The following is a 14,429-nucleotide window of genomic DNA, read 5'->3' as shown; positions in this document are numbered from 1 at the left end:
CATTGAATGCCAGCTGTGTGCTCATTATTGTTACAAACTTTGATATGACACCTCTCTTGAGGAAGCTTCCTTTCCAACATAGAGGAAAACAGCTAACTTTTGAAGGTCACTTGATTTACATTATGGAAATTCAAAGAAGGGAGACAGTTAGGTGAGTGCTGAAATGGTTAGAGGTGGACTTGGTCTTTGACCTCTATTTGGATAAAAGTTGGAAAAAGGAAAAACATTGCAGGTATGAAAAAATAACATGAATGGAAACCATGGAGATAAATTAATCTTATGTTGTACGTTTCTGCATTTATGAGACTAACCTATCTGTTGATGTTTTGAGCTTAGTTTTAATTAAGGTCAGTTTAAGATGTAAAGGATGGATTTGGAGAGGTAGATTACTACCCTCACCCCCTGCTCGCCAGTTCATAGGTAGAATGAATTGGAGGGGGAAGGGACTTGCGCATAGGTGAGAACCATTGGAAGTATCATGTTGTAATCCTGGGATATGGTGTCTGAGTCTGTAAAGAACGGGAGTTTCATGTTAGTATTAGCTGTGCCTTCAGTTTACTGACTCTTCCTGCTTCCTGTAAATTTGTTTATAATTAGGCGCCATAGGTGATTTATTTATTTATTTACTTACTTACTTACCAGTTTGAGCCAAAAACTGTGAGTGAAAGAACTTCCTACATAGAAGTTAAGGTTGTACCAAGGTAATGAGAAACACCTGCCACAGCATTCTGAGTGGGAACAAAGATGCTGCAGCCACTGCCTATATAGGTGCCTGGCATTTCTTAAAATATGTGTTTTATATTGTGCTTATTGCACACTAGGCCTTGCTCTGAGTGTTTTATACTTAATCTTTACAATGACTCTAAAGGTAGGTACTATTACAACCCACAAGGAAATTGAAGGTTAGCAAATTACTTATAAAGTGCTGGGCCCTGCAATATCTTTGAAGCCTTTTCGTTTGGATAGAGCTCAGGCTTGTTATGGTTGTACTTCACACGTTTGCATTCTAACTGCATCTTTGCAAATGATTACTTCCGTTTTCAACAATAGGTTTCTGTAAATTTTATCTTTGATTACCTGTAGAAGTCAAGGTAGATTTGGGGATAAGTAATGGTTCAGGAGTAATGTTTTGGTCCAAGAATGAGTAAGAAAAATTTGAAACAAATGATAGGTGTTGGTTAGGCACACTGGTGGTATTTCATAAAATCCCTATTTTGTCAATTCTAAGAGTAGTGCTTTTTAAATTTTTCTTAATGTTCTGAAATTGCTTGCATTTAACAGGGCAGTATTTCTCCTCAAAAAGCTGTGATGCAACTACAGATACTCCTTTTAATCAATTGATAAGCTCTAGAATCAAGAAATTATAGTAATGTTTAGTCATTTTGATTTTATTTTTTAGCTAACACCCAGTATCATCAGCATGCTAGTCTTGGCCCCTGTACGTAGTCTTTGCATGTTTGGTACTGACAGCTACATTTTCTTTTATGTATTTATTTGTAAAAAGTTAATCTTTATTTTTTTCTATTACCATTTAGTTCCCTATACTCCCCACCCCCTAACAATCACCACACTATTGTCCATGCCCATGAGCTCTTTTTTCTTTTTGCTCAATCCCTCCCCACCAAAGCCCCCCACACATACACACACACTAGCTGTCAATCTGCTCTCCATCTATGAGTCTGTCTCTGTTGTGCTTGTTAGTTCAGTTTGTTCATTAGATTATACATATGAGTGAAATCACGTGGTATTTGTCTTTCTCTAAGTGGCTTAATTTCATTTACAATAATGTTTTCCATGTCCATCTATACTGTTGCAAAGGGTAAAATTTTCTTCTTTTTTTATGGCCGCATAGAATTCCATCGTGTGAATGTCCCACAGTAGTTTTATCCACTCATCTATTGATGGATACTTGGGCTGCTTCCATATCTTGGCGATTTTAAATAATGCTGCAGTGAACACAGGGGTGTTTATGTTCTTTTGAATTGGTATTTTGGGTTCCTTCAGATACATTCCCAGAACTGGGATTGCTGGGTCAAAAGACAGATATTTTCTGAGGTATCTCCATACTGCTTTTCATACTGGTTGCACCAGTCTGCATTCCCACCAATGGTGCAAAGGGTTCCCCTTTCTGCACATCCTCGACAGTACTCGTTGTTTTATTTATTGATGACGGCCATTCTGACAGGTGTGAAATGGTATCTTCATTGTGGTTTTTATTTGCATTTCTCTAATAATTAGTGACATTGAACATCTTTTCCTTTGACTTTTTTAAAAGAATATTTTATTGATTATGGTATTACAAGTGTCCTATTCTTTTTCTTCCCTTTATTCCCTCTGCCCTTCACCCCCCTTCCCACCAACATTTCCCTCCCTTAGTTCATGTCCATGGGTTGTACATATAAGTTCTTTGGCTTCTCCATTTCCTATTCTATTTTTAACCTCACTTGTCTTTTTTGTATCTACCATTTATGCTTCTTATTCCCTGTACCTTTTCCCCCATTCTTCCCCACTCCCACCCCCTCCCTGCTGACAACCCTCCATGTGATCTCCATTTCTGTGATGGGTTTCCTGTTCTAGTTGTTTGCTTAGTTTGTTTTTTGTTTTTATTTTTTAGGTACAGTTGCTGATAGTTGTGAGTTTGTCGTCATTTTACTGTTCATAGTTTTGATCATCTTCTTTTTCTTAGATAAGTCCCTTTAACATTTCATGTAATAAGGGCTTGGTGATGATGAACTCCTTTAACCTTATTTGGGAAGCACTGTGTCTGCCCTTCCATTCTAAATGATAGCTTTGCTGGATACAGTAATCTTGGATGTAGGTCCTTGCCTTTGATAACTTTGAATACTTCTTTCCAGCCCCTTCTTGCCTGCCAGGTTTCTTTAGAGAAATCAGCTGATGGTCTTATGGGAACTTCTTTGTCGGTAACTGTCTCCTTTCCTCTCTCTGCTTTTAAGATTCTCTCCCTATATTTAATCTTGGGTAATGTAATTATGACATGCCTTGATGTGTACTTCCTTGGGTCCAACTTTTTGGGGACTCTCTGAGCTTCCTGGACTTTCTGGAGATCTATTTCCTTTGCCAGATTTGGGGAAGTTTTCCTTCATTATCTGTTCAGATAAGTTTTCAGTTTCTTGCTCTTCCTCTTCTCCTTCTGGCACCCCATGATTCGGGTGTTGGAACATTTAAAGTTGTGCAGGAGGTTCCTAAGCCTCTCCTCATTTTTTTTTTATTTTTTGAATTCTTGTTTCTTCATTCTGTTCTGGTGGAATGTTTAGTTCTCCCTTTTGTTCCAAATTATTGATTTGAGTCCTGGTTTCCTTTCTTTCCATGATAGTTCCCTATATATTTTTCTTTATTTCTCTTTGTGTAGCCTTTACTCTTCCTTTATTTTGCGTCCATACTCAGCCATTTTTGTGAGCATCCTACCAGTGTTTGAATTTTGCATCTGATAGGTTATCTCTCTCCTTGCTGCTTAGTTGTTTTTCTGGAGTTTTGATCTGTTCTTTCATTTGGGCCATATTTTTTTGTCTCAGTGCACCTGTTACATTGTAAGGGGTGGAGCCTTAGGTATTTTCCCAGAGTGGGGCAACCCACTTTGCTACATTGTGGTGCTCTACGTGGGGTAGGGGTCAGAGAGGAGACAATGCTGGTTGCTCGACCCCCCCCCCGCCCCCGCTTTCAAGAGACTGGCAGTTTCTCCCACCCCCACAACCCTCACAATGTTTTTACAGCCGGAGATTCTGAGGCCTTATCTTGCCTTCGCTGGAACCATGAGTTGTGCAGTCTCACTTCCCAGTGGTTCCTCATGGTTTATCCGCATGTGAATGTGGGATCTCCTGGTCCACCATCTGCCACCTGGACCACCGGTTCTTCCAGCCTCCACCTTGCCATGCGTCTTCTCCACCCCTCCTACCAGTCTGGATGAATGTTTCTTCTTTAACTCATTGGTTGTCGGACTTCATACAGTTTGATTTTTCTGGAAGTTCTGGTGGTTTTTTGCCTTTAAATTGGCTGTTTCCTTCTTTTGGTTGTGCAAGGAGCTGAAGTGTATCTAACTATGTCTCTATGTTGGCTGGAACCAGATTTACTTTTTGATGAAACACTTATTACTGCTAGGCCCAGAACAGATTGAAGATGTACCAGAGTGAATGCAGGGGTACTGGTTAGGAAGCTAGTCTCTGATGAGAGATGATGGTGGCTTACTTAGACAAGAGTGATGTTGGTATAGAGGATAGAAAGGAATTAACTCAAGTATATTTAGGAGGCACAGTCAGCAGAATTTGGTAATGGGTAGAATATTATGGGGCCAGGGAAGAGAGGACTTGTAGGTTTCTGGCTTAAGCAACTTAGTGCCCCTCACTAAGAAAAGGAATACTGGAAGACACAAATTTTTTTTAGGGGAAGATCATGAATTAGGTTTTAGATATATAGACCTTGAAGAAATTTCTGGCGATAGTCCAAAGGTGTCCTAATGAACGAGGGAACTTACTGCTTAGATTTAGATATACCCTCTCACTGTGTTTAATACTATTTTGTTCATAAGATATAAGTAAATATACACATAGAGATTGCTTTTTCATCCTGGTATATTTACAGGTACTTTTCCTATCTTTTAGGTTTTTATATGTGTTGGTGCATGCTGAAGTTTTAAGCAAAGAGTAGGTATTGGGTAACACTTCCTGAATGAATAAATTTGTAAATAATTTTAATGCTTCCAGAAATACTGTTCTGCTTATTTTTTGTTGGGAAATAATTAAGGCTGCCTTATTAATTGATATTTTCAGTTAATAGTATCCTCCCCCTACCTAACAATTCCTTTCCCTCCCATATGCCTTCTATTCTTATTCTAGAATTTTTTAAATAGTAAGATAAAAATGACTTTATTGCTCAGAAGCATGTTATTTAATAGAATCAGCATAGACAAATTTAAAAACAGCCCTCCATGGTATTGTTTGGCTTTGAGCTATATTGTTCTCTATGCTAGTTGGTTTATAATTTGATGAAAGTAACACATCTGGATATTTTCTTATTCTTTTTATCTTAAAAAAATTAAAATATATTGAGTTTTTGTTGTATTGTCTTTTATAACTAAGTTGCTTTCATCTCTATTCAGCAGATGTTTGTTTGAAGGGATTTATATGACAATCTTTTAAAATGTTCCCTGCTGGAAGTTTGACCCACTCAGTTGACAGCTTTATTTTTCTTTCCTCAAAAGCCAGAACTAGGCCTACAGGAACGGGAGGAACTTATGCTGGAGCCAAAGGCTGGTGCTGTATAGGCCTGTGGGGTGCATATTTAGAAGCTTTGCAATTGGTTGGCCTGGATCTGTCAAAACACATTTGGTCAACTCTGGCTGTGTGGTGCTTCTGAGAAGTGATTCCTGGGAATGAATGTATTATGAGTATAGTTTGGAAAATTGTTATATAGATTGCTTGGGGAGGGGAAGAAACACTCTGACAAACTCCACTGTTGAACAGGTCTTAGGTTCAGAGGTTTAATTTTCTGTGAATGCTCTCCAGTGATTAAACCTTTGCCTCATCTCAGCAGCAAATGCCAGTATTTTGGATGCAGATTATTTCATAGAAGGGACTTTGTGTGATAGGAACACAAAATGTGAAATCTTAAAGCTAAGATACAGATATTTAGGTTTCTTCCTCACCACCCTCCCCCCCGCCAAGAAGATATCGTGTACATCAAGGTGTTAGGCGTAAAAAAAACTCTTCTGGTTTCAGGAAAGCATAGGAGTTAAAATAGGATTTTTTTCTGATTTCTATTGATCCAGCTAGGATATGTATCTTTTCATATACTAAGAGCTATTTATGTTTCACTTTTGATAAAACTGGTTTTCTTTGTATATTTTTGTTGACTGGGTGTCTTTTTCTTACTGACTTGTGGCTTTTTCTCCATTAAGGAGGTTGGCTCTTTGTAAAATGAAGTGCAGATACTTCTTACTGATTTGTCTTTTGACTTTGCTCATGGTGATTTTTGCCTTGATATATGCACACACGTGGACACACCGCGCGCGTGTGTGTGTGTAATTTAAAATATATGCATATATTTATATGTGATTTAAAATAAATATATATGCCTTGTTTAAAAGGCCTCCTCACTTTGTGATAATAAAATAATTCTATTTCTTCTAACACTTTTAAGGCATTTTCTCACCACATTTAAATATTTGATCCATTTATAATTTATCCTTATGTAATGTGCAAGATATAGATTCAGCCTTTTTTTCTAGATAGTTTATTGGTGTCCCCAACTCTCTCTTTTTTTTTATCATGACAAATTTATTTAATAAGCATTTCTTTGTTTCTTTTTAAAATATTTTTTATTTATGCTATTACAGTTGTCCCAGTTTTTCCCCCTTAACCCTCTTCCACCCAGCCTGCCTTCCACTCCCACAGTCAGTCCCCACACTGTTGTCCGTGGCCATGGGTCCTTCATACATGTTCTTTGTCTAATCCCTTCACCTTCTTTCAGTTAAGTCTTTGCCTCTTACCCTCCCCTCTTATAGCTGTCAGTCTGTTCCATGATTCTGTACCTCTGGTTCTCTTTTGTTCATTAGTTTATTTTGTTCATTAGATTCCTCTTATGAGATCATATGGTATTTGTCTTTCATCATTTTTGATTTTTCAGTTAAGAGTTGACATATGATAACATACTAGTTTCAGGTGTATACCCCAGTGACCTGATACCACATAACCCACCAAGTGATCATCCTGATAAATCCTGCACCCATCTGACACCACACATAGCTACCAGAGTACCATTGACTATACTCCTTGTGCTGCATTCCACATTCTCAGGACCATTCCCTAACACCCAGCTGTACTTCTTAATCTGTTCACCTTTTTCACGCATCTTCCTGACTCCCTTCCCCCTGGCAACTGTCAAATGTTCTCTGTATCTATGAGTCTGTTTCTGTTTGGCTTGCTAGTGTATTTTGTTTTTTAGATTCAACTGTTGGTAGATATGTATTTATTGCCATTTTATTTTTTATACTTTTTTAATCTCTTGTTCTTCTTAAAGAAGACCCTTCAGCATTTCATATAATATTGGTTTGGTGATGATAAACTCCTTTAGCTTTTTCTTGTCTGGACAACTCTTTATTTGTCCTTCGATTCTAAGTGACAACTTTTCTGGGTAGAGGAATTTTGGTAGATCCTTGCTTTTTATCACTTTGAATATTTCTTGCCATTCCCTTCTGGCCTGCAAAGTTTCTGTTGAGAAATCAGCTGACAGTGTTATGGGAACTCCCCTGTAGGTAACTAACTGCTTTTCTCTTGATGTTTTTAAGTTTCTCTTTTATCTTTAACCTTTTGCATTTTTATTATGTGTCTAGGTGTGGGCTTCTTAGCATCCATCTTGTTTGGGACTCTCTGTGCTTCATGTATTTGAATGTCTATATCCTTCATCAAATTAGGGAAGTTTATTTCATTATTTTTTCAAATAGATTTCCAATTGCTTGCTCTTTCTCTTCTCCTGCTGGCACGCCTGCGATGTTGAAATGCTTGAAGTTGTCCCGGAGGCTGCTTACACTATCCTCGTTTTTTTTGGATTCCTTTTTCTTCTTCTTCTTCTAACTGGTTGTTTTTTGCTTCCTGATGTTACATATCATTGATTTGATTCTTGGCTTCATCTACTCTACTGTTGTTTCTCTGTAAATTTATTTCAGTTAGTGTGTCCTTCATTTCTGACTGGATCTTTTTTATGCTGTTGAAGTCCTCATTAAGTTTCTTGAGTATCCTTATAACCAGTGTTTTGAACTCTGCATCTGATAGATTACTTCTCTCCATTTTGTTTAGTTCTTTTTTTGGAGTTTTGATATGTTCTTTCATTTGGGCCATGTGTCTTTGTCTCCTCATTTTGGCAGCCTCCCTGTGTTTGTTTCTATGTATTAAGTAGAGCTGCTGTGACTCCCTGTCTTGGTTACATGGCTAGTATAGTAGCTGTACTGTAGTGGCACAGCCTCCCCTATCACCCAAGCTGGGTACTTAAGATGTGCCCTTCTTGTGGGCTGAGTGCACCCCCCTCTTGTAGTTGAGCCTTGATTGCTGTTATCAGGTCAATGGGAGGGATTTATCCAGGGCAGTCAGCTGCAAGGACTGGCTGTGACCACTGACCACCGACTTCTGCCCTCCATAGAGGATCAGCTATGCAGGAGCAGGGTGGTGGTGCTCCCATGTGGTCTGTAGCTGTCCACTAGGTGCACGGGCTCTGGCATTTCCTGTGTGTTGCAGGCCAAGGTCAGCCCCCACCTGTGTTCTGCTGAAGGCCACCCTTTGTGAGCTATAAAGCAGTCTGAGGTGACTGCTACTTGTGCTGGGCTTGTGGTGCCTTGGTGTGGTCTGGCTGGCCACAGGGTCGCTGCCTCTGGAGCCTCACAGGATGTTGAAGCCAATGTCAGCTGCCGCCTGTGACCTGGCTTGAGCTACGTAGTAGTGATCTGCAGATAGCTGCTACTTGTGCTGGGCTTGGAGGTGCCTGGGAGAGGCCAAACTGCAAACAGAGCCCGGCTGCCACCAGTGCTGGGCCTGGGGCCATTTAGCAAGAGGTCTTTGGCCTACCTACACTAAATGCTTCTCATTTGGGGTTTGTGAATCTTTGAGAGATATTAGGATAGTCTGAAGAAGGAAAGTCAGGCCACTTGTATGGAAAAGCCATTGGAAGCTGTGTGAGTGGGCCTGAAAGTTGGATTGGGTGGGGTCTCAGGGAATCATAGCAGTGTGGCAAAAGGTAGTAGGTTGATGGATTCTCAGATATGGCACCTACCTGAGCCTGCAGGGGCAGGTCTCAGCAAAGGAACATTTTCTGCCACCATTTATTTTTGGGAGAAAGTTGTACCTCCACCCTTTGCTCTAAAGCCAGACAAATCCAGTGCCTCCTGTATGTCTCTGGTACATTTCAAGTTGCTGCCCCAGTGCTGGAGCTGGGGCTGAGAGTAAGTCCATTGAATACATTTCCCCATGGGCCCTTTAAGAGAAATGCCTGGGACTCTAGCAGCTCTGTCTCAGGCTCAGTTCCCACTGGTTTTCACTGCCAGAAGTTACAGGGACTCATCTACCTGGCACTGGAACTCTGAGCTGGGAGTACTGGAAGTCTTCAGTCCTGATGTAGGTCTGGGACCCCTCACTCCTCAGGGTCATCCTCTGAAGCCAAGATATCCATCCCATTTTTTAACCACCAGAGTTGTGTATGGGATCATCTTGTTTTGCATTTCCCCCGCTCCTATCATTCTTGTCATGGCTTCTTCTGTATATCCTTGGTTATAGGACTTCTGCTGAGCCAGATTTCACATAGTTCTCAGTGATGGTTGTTCTGTAGTTTAGTTGTAACTTTGATGTGGTCATGGGAGGGTGCCAATAACCGCATTTCCCTACTCTGCTGTCTTGACCAGAGCCTTCCAGCTTTGCTTTGTTTTATTTATTTATTTATTTATTTATTGTTGAATTTATTGGGGTTACATTGGTCAGTAAAACTGTATAGATTTAAAGTGTACTGTTCTACAATACATCATTTGCACATTGCATTATGTGCTCACCATTCAAAATCTAGTCTCCTTCCATCATCATGTATCCCTCCTTTACTTTCTTCCACCTGCCACCACTTCCCTTCCCTCTGTAGCTTTGCTTTTAAATAGACTATCCTCTAGATATGCTGAGTAACTAGCCTCATACATATCCTCTTCTATCTCTTGATTTTTGTTTCCAGGAGAAAACAGGATATATCTTCACAGTAACAAAGGAGTCTAATTTTTAGATCATAGGTCACATCAAAGAAGGAACTATTTTGAAGGTTAAGAGCTTTCATTCTTGGTAGTTCATGAGCAGAGTCAGAAAGCTAAAATAAAGGATTCAGTACTCTACTAGCTGCCTCCTTAGACTAGATTTTTGGGATGCAGATCAAAACTTGCAGGTTTTTAAAAGACCATGAGTTTTATTGGAAACAAAGAATGATCCAGAACCTTTCTTGTAGATACCCTTCAGGAGTGGTGAGAGAAGACGAGGGAGGCAGGGAAGACAATGTAAAACTACCAGTGTAAAGCCTGAATTTAATTTGTAGGTTTCTGAAAATGGAGTTAAATTAAAAAATCTAATGTGGGATACTATCTGAAATTATTCCTCCATTTGTGTTATATGCATAGGATTCATAGGTCTCAAACATTTCATTTATTTCCCTGTATGCACAGATGTATCTAACATAAACTCTGTGTAAGTGCTAAATGATGAGTAACCACAGTCTGTGTATCTGCTATACAGAGTGTGTATCAAGAGACCTATACCTGTATCTTCATTTGGTCCTAAATTCATGGTAACGTTGTTTTTACCTGCATTATTTTTCTAGATTTTCTAAAAGATTTTATTTATTTTTACAGGGGAAAGGAGGAAGATAGGGAGAGAAATATCAGTGTGTGGTTGCCTCTCGTGTGCCCACTACTGAGGACCTGGCCTGCAACCCAGGCGTGTGTCCTGACTGGGAATTGAACTGGTGACCCTTTGGTTTGCAGGCTGGCACTCAGTCTACTGAGTCACACCAGCCAGGGCTATTTTTCTAGATTTTTTTTTTGTATTTCTCATAGATACCCTATATTATACCCTATAATACTATACCCTAAAGGATTTTTTTCTAAGTTTGATGAGAGTATTTGTTACAAGTAGATGCAATGATTGTATCTTATTATAGTCTGTTCCCAGTTCTTTCACTGTCACTCTCATTACACATTTCACTGCATGTGCTATAAATTCCCAATGTATTATTACTGCTTTAAATAGTCGTCTTTCCAAGCAATTAAAAATATGACAAAGAAAAGATTCTATTTTACTTTTATTTATTCTTCATTTCTTTGTTTAGATCCAAACTTCTGACCTGTATCATATTCCTTATGCCCAAAAAACTTCCTTTAATATTTTATAGGGTGGATTTGTTGGCATTGAATTCTCTCTCTCTCTCTCTCTCTCTCTCTCTCTCTAGTTTGGGAAAGTCTTTTTCACTCATGAAGGATATTTTTACTGGATATAAAATATTACTTTGGGTTTTCCCTTTGTGCAGTTTCTTAGAATGAATCTTGTCTCTTGCAGCTGTATTCCACTCTTCTGCTCAAAGCTTGTTAGCATGGTAATGGAGAGCGGGGGGAGTTCTGTGACGATCTATTAAACTTCAGGTTTAGGCAGGTATTAGAATCTGGGTCTTGAAGTGTAGCCTTTGCAAGACTTTCCACTTCACTGCCAGGGGTGGAACTTTTACCCTTCTTTCTTTTGCCCCAACTGCAGTGTCTAGGATAGGTTTTTTAAAGCCCCTTTAAAGGCCCTTCCCTCCTCTGCATTAGGTGATTTTTACTTTAGAGAGATAGTGAAGATTGGGTATGTCAGTCTCCTTTCCTTTCCTCTAGCTGTAGTGGGCTTCTTACCTGTGTTCTCAAGGTACAGGCCTAGATGAATTTTTCCTTAAAAATTAAGCCTTTTATTCCATAGGGAGAGGAGGGAAGTAGGTCTGGGTTGATTGGCATTGGCTGCTGTTCTCCTCTCCAATTCCACAGGGGTGGGTGAGGACTGGAACAAGGAGCTTTCTTTGATTTCTCCCAGATTCCAACCCCCCACCACCCCCGCAGTAGAAAGCCCTTTGAGGTTCCTGGAGGAAAAGCCTGTAATAGTGTAGGAACTCACTTGTGATTGCATCCCCCTGGGACTTCACATTCTCATGTTAGCCCATATTTAGTCTTCAGCAATTTGTCAGAATTTCTGGTTTAATCTTCCTAACTGCAGTGGGATTCATCCATGCTCTTGTGACTGTATTTCCTTTAGTCAGAGAAAAGGCTTTTCCTCCTTCAGGGTTTTAGATGGAGCCGCTGTATTGCTCCATCTTGGCTGTATTGCCTATAGGTTGGGTTAGGAGAAAACAGGAGAATGGGAGAGTGATTCCCTCCACTCCCTTTTAAACCTTAGGAACACATATTGTGGTCAGAGAATAACTTGTGAGACTTAACTAGGACTCAGCATATGATCAATTTTTGTAAATGATCTTTTTGTGCTTCATAGAATATTTATTCTGCAGTTACTGTGTGCTTGTCATATGTCTGTTTAGGTCCAGTTTGTTAATCGTACTATTCAGATCTATATTTTTATTTTCCCCCCTTGTTTGGGTCATTTGTTCTATCAACTACTGATAATAATTTCCTCATTTTGCTAATGGATATTTTTCACTTGTAATTCTGCTAAGTTTTGTTTTATATATTTGAAGGCGATATTATATGAATATGGACTTTAAATTTGTATATCTTTCTAATGAAGTATACATTTTTATCCTGTGAATTATACCTTTATTAATGCTTTTTGCATTAAAGTCTACTTTGTGTACTATTAATATAGCTAGAGCAACTTTATTTTAGTTTATGTTTGTATGAGTTTTTCTGTACTTTTTATTTTTAGGTGTGATTCTTGTAAGTAATTCAACCATAATAGTTGAATTTTGTTTTTTTATTTTAGATTTTTTTTGTTTATTTAAAATATTTTTTCAATTGCAGTTTATATTTAATATTATTTTGTATTAGTTCCAGGTGTACAGCTTAGTGGTTCAACAATCGTGTACTTTACAAAGTGTCCCCCCTCATATTTCCAGTACCCACCTTATTTTTTATTTAATACTATAATTTTTGTCTTTTGATCCAGTTACATTTTATATAATTAATTACTGGGATATTTGGGTTTTCATTTGACATCTTACATTTTGCTTTTTATATATTCTACTTTTTTGTGATTGTGCCTTCCTTCTTTTTGTGTTTATTTGGGTATTTTAATTATGTTTTTACTTTCTACTAGCATAGCAGTTATGTACTCTTATACTATTTTAAATGTTTATCCTAAAAATCAAAATATGTATTTTCTTTCTTTTTTGAAATATGGAAGTTTTTTTCAATACATAATACAGTCATAAGGTACAAAATTCAAAATAAACAAAAGGTTATATGATAGAAAGTCCTCTCTCATGTCTGCCCACGAGCCACCCAATTCTCCAGATGACTCAAATATGAATCCACCAAGTACAGTCATCTGGCCTTTTTACTGGCCCCCAAACATACTGTATTTATTGCTCCCTAAGATGGAAGTCTTGGTTTATATCTTCTTGCTTATTCACCTTATCCTTCAAAGCTCAGGTATAGTCTCTTTCTCTTTCATAAAATTTCCCTAACAAATCTAATCCTAACTGATCTTCCCAACTTCTGGTGATAATTGCAGTTTATTCACTCATTTTAGCAGTTGTGTTGTTTAATGGTGTTTAAGTTTGAAGTATGTAAATCTTACTTTCAACACTAGATTGTGAGTTCTTTGAGGGCAGGATAACATGCCTTATTTGGTCTACAGAATGCTGAGCACAAAGCAGATGGCCCCCAAACACTTGTTTAATTAAATTGCTTCTCTAGTAATGGCTGTCAGAAGCTAGTTTTCCAGGAAGATTTCAATTTTGGTGCATCTTGTTCCTGGTGTATAGTCGTTTTAGAGTTGCTTTTGAATGCAAAATTACAGATGCAGGGTTGGAAGCTACTTGAAAAAATATTGGCTTATAAATTACTGTTTTTCATGAACTTGTTTTAAATTTCATGTTACTTTAAGATTAGAATTAATGGAATATCCACTTCTAATTCCATATAATAGTGTAAAAATACTCATGGCTACTTGTGACATGTGCTACTTTCTTTTAAGTATTAACAAGTTAATATTCTTTTTTTCCAAATATCTTTTTTGAATAAAATTTTTCTTGATCACATTTTTGAAAAGTTAGAAAGTATTAAAAAATTTTGGAAAAATTACCCTATTTTTTTTTACCAGTGAGAGATAAATGTTAACATTTATGTATATTCTTTTTTTCTTTGTGTATGTAATAGATAAGTTCTCCCCTCTAAGTTTCTCACTTTGTAATTCTTAATGTTTGCTTCACAGCTCTTCCTAAAAGGATTCCTGTATTTGTTAGAAGTGCTTGAGGAAGAGTGATAAAGGCAAGTATCCAACACTTTATAGTCAATGAAATAACTTCGTTCCTAGCCAAACCAGAAAGCTTTGGATACCACATCTATCAAAAAAAAAAAAGGAAAGAACATAAAAAAAAATAAAGATTTTGTATATAATTTAGAATGGTTTTTTAGAACACCCTCATAAACATTTCACAGATTTTAGAAACATAGTTTTTAACTTTTCTGATACTAATTTAGAACAACTAGTTTCTTGAATATGAACTAATGGCATATTGTGTCTTTGGCAAAACTGTTGTAGAAAAATTGTTAAAAATTCTGAGAATTTAACAAAGTTAACCTCAAATGCCTGGTCTGTTGGTGGCTTTTTCTCCTCTTTCCTGCTTTTCACTCTTTCCCCCTGCCCCCTTTCAGCCCTGTCCTTCTGTTCCTTTTTCTTTCCCCACTTCCTCCAGTTTACTCA

At 38.0% G+C, this 14,429-nt stretch overlaps 1 protein-coding gene across 10 annotated transcripts in view; it reads left to right on the top strand.

The window, feature by feature from the left end:
* Positions 1-14,429, top strand: part of TMCC1 (transmembrane and coiled-coil domain family 1) — a 221,486-nt gene that overhangs the window by 47,027 nt on the left and 160,030 nt on the right. For 9 of the 10 annotated variants that reach the window (XM_045192098.2, XM_045192095.2, XM_045192096.2 and 6 more), the window contains one exon: positions 13,938-13,993. The gene's annotated coding sequence lies outside the window, so the exon portion shown is untranslated. Of the gene's footprint in view, positions 1-4,616; positions 4,659-13,937; positions 13,994-14,429 lie in introns of those variants that run through there. The other variant, XM_071222292.1, reaches the window with a different exon arrangement.

The sequence above is a fragment of the Desmodus rotundus genome, chromosome 8 (genome assembly GCF_022682495.2).
Source record: "Desmodus rotundus isolate HL8 chromosome 8, HLdesRot8A.1, whole genome shotgun sequence".
NCBI classification, from domain to species: Eukaryota; Metazoa; Chordata; class Mammalia; order Chiroptera; family Phyllostomidae; genus Desmodus; species Desmodus rotundus.
This window is presented reverse-complemented; position numbering and strand designations above follow the sequence as displayed.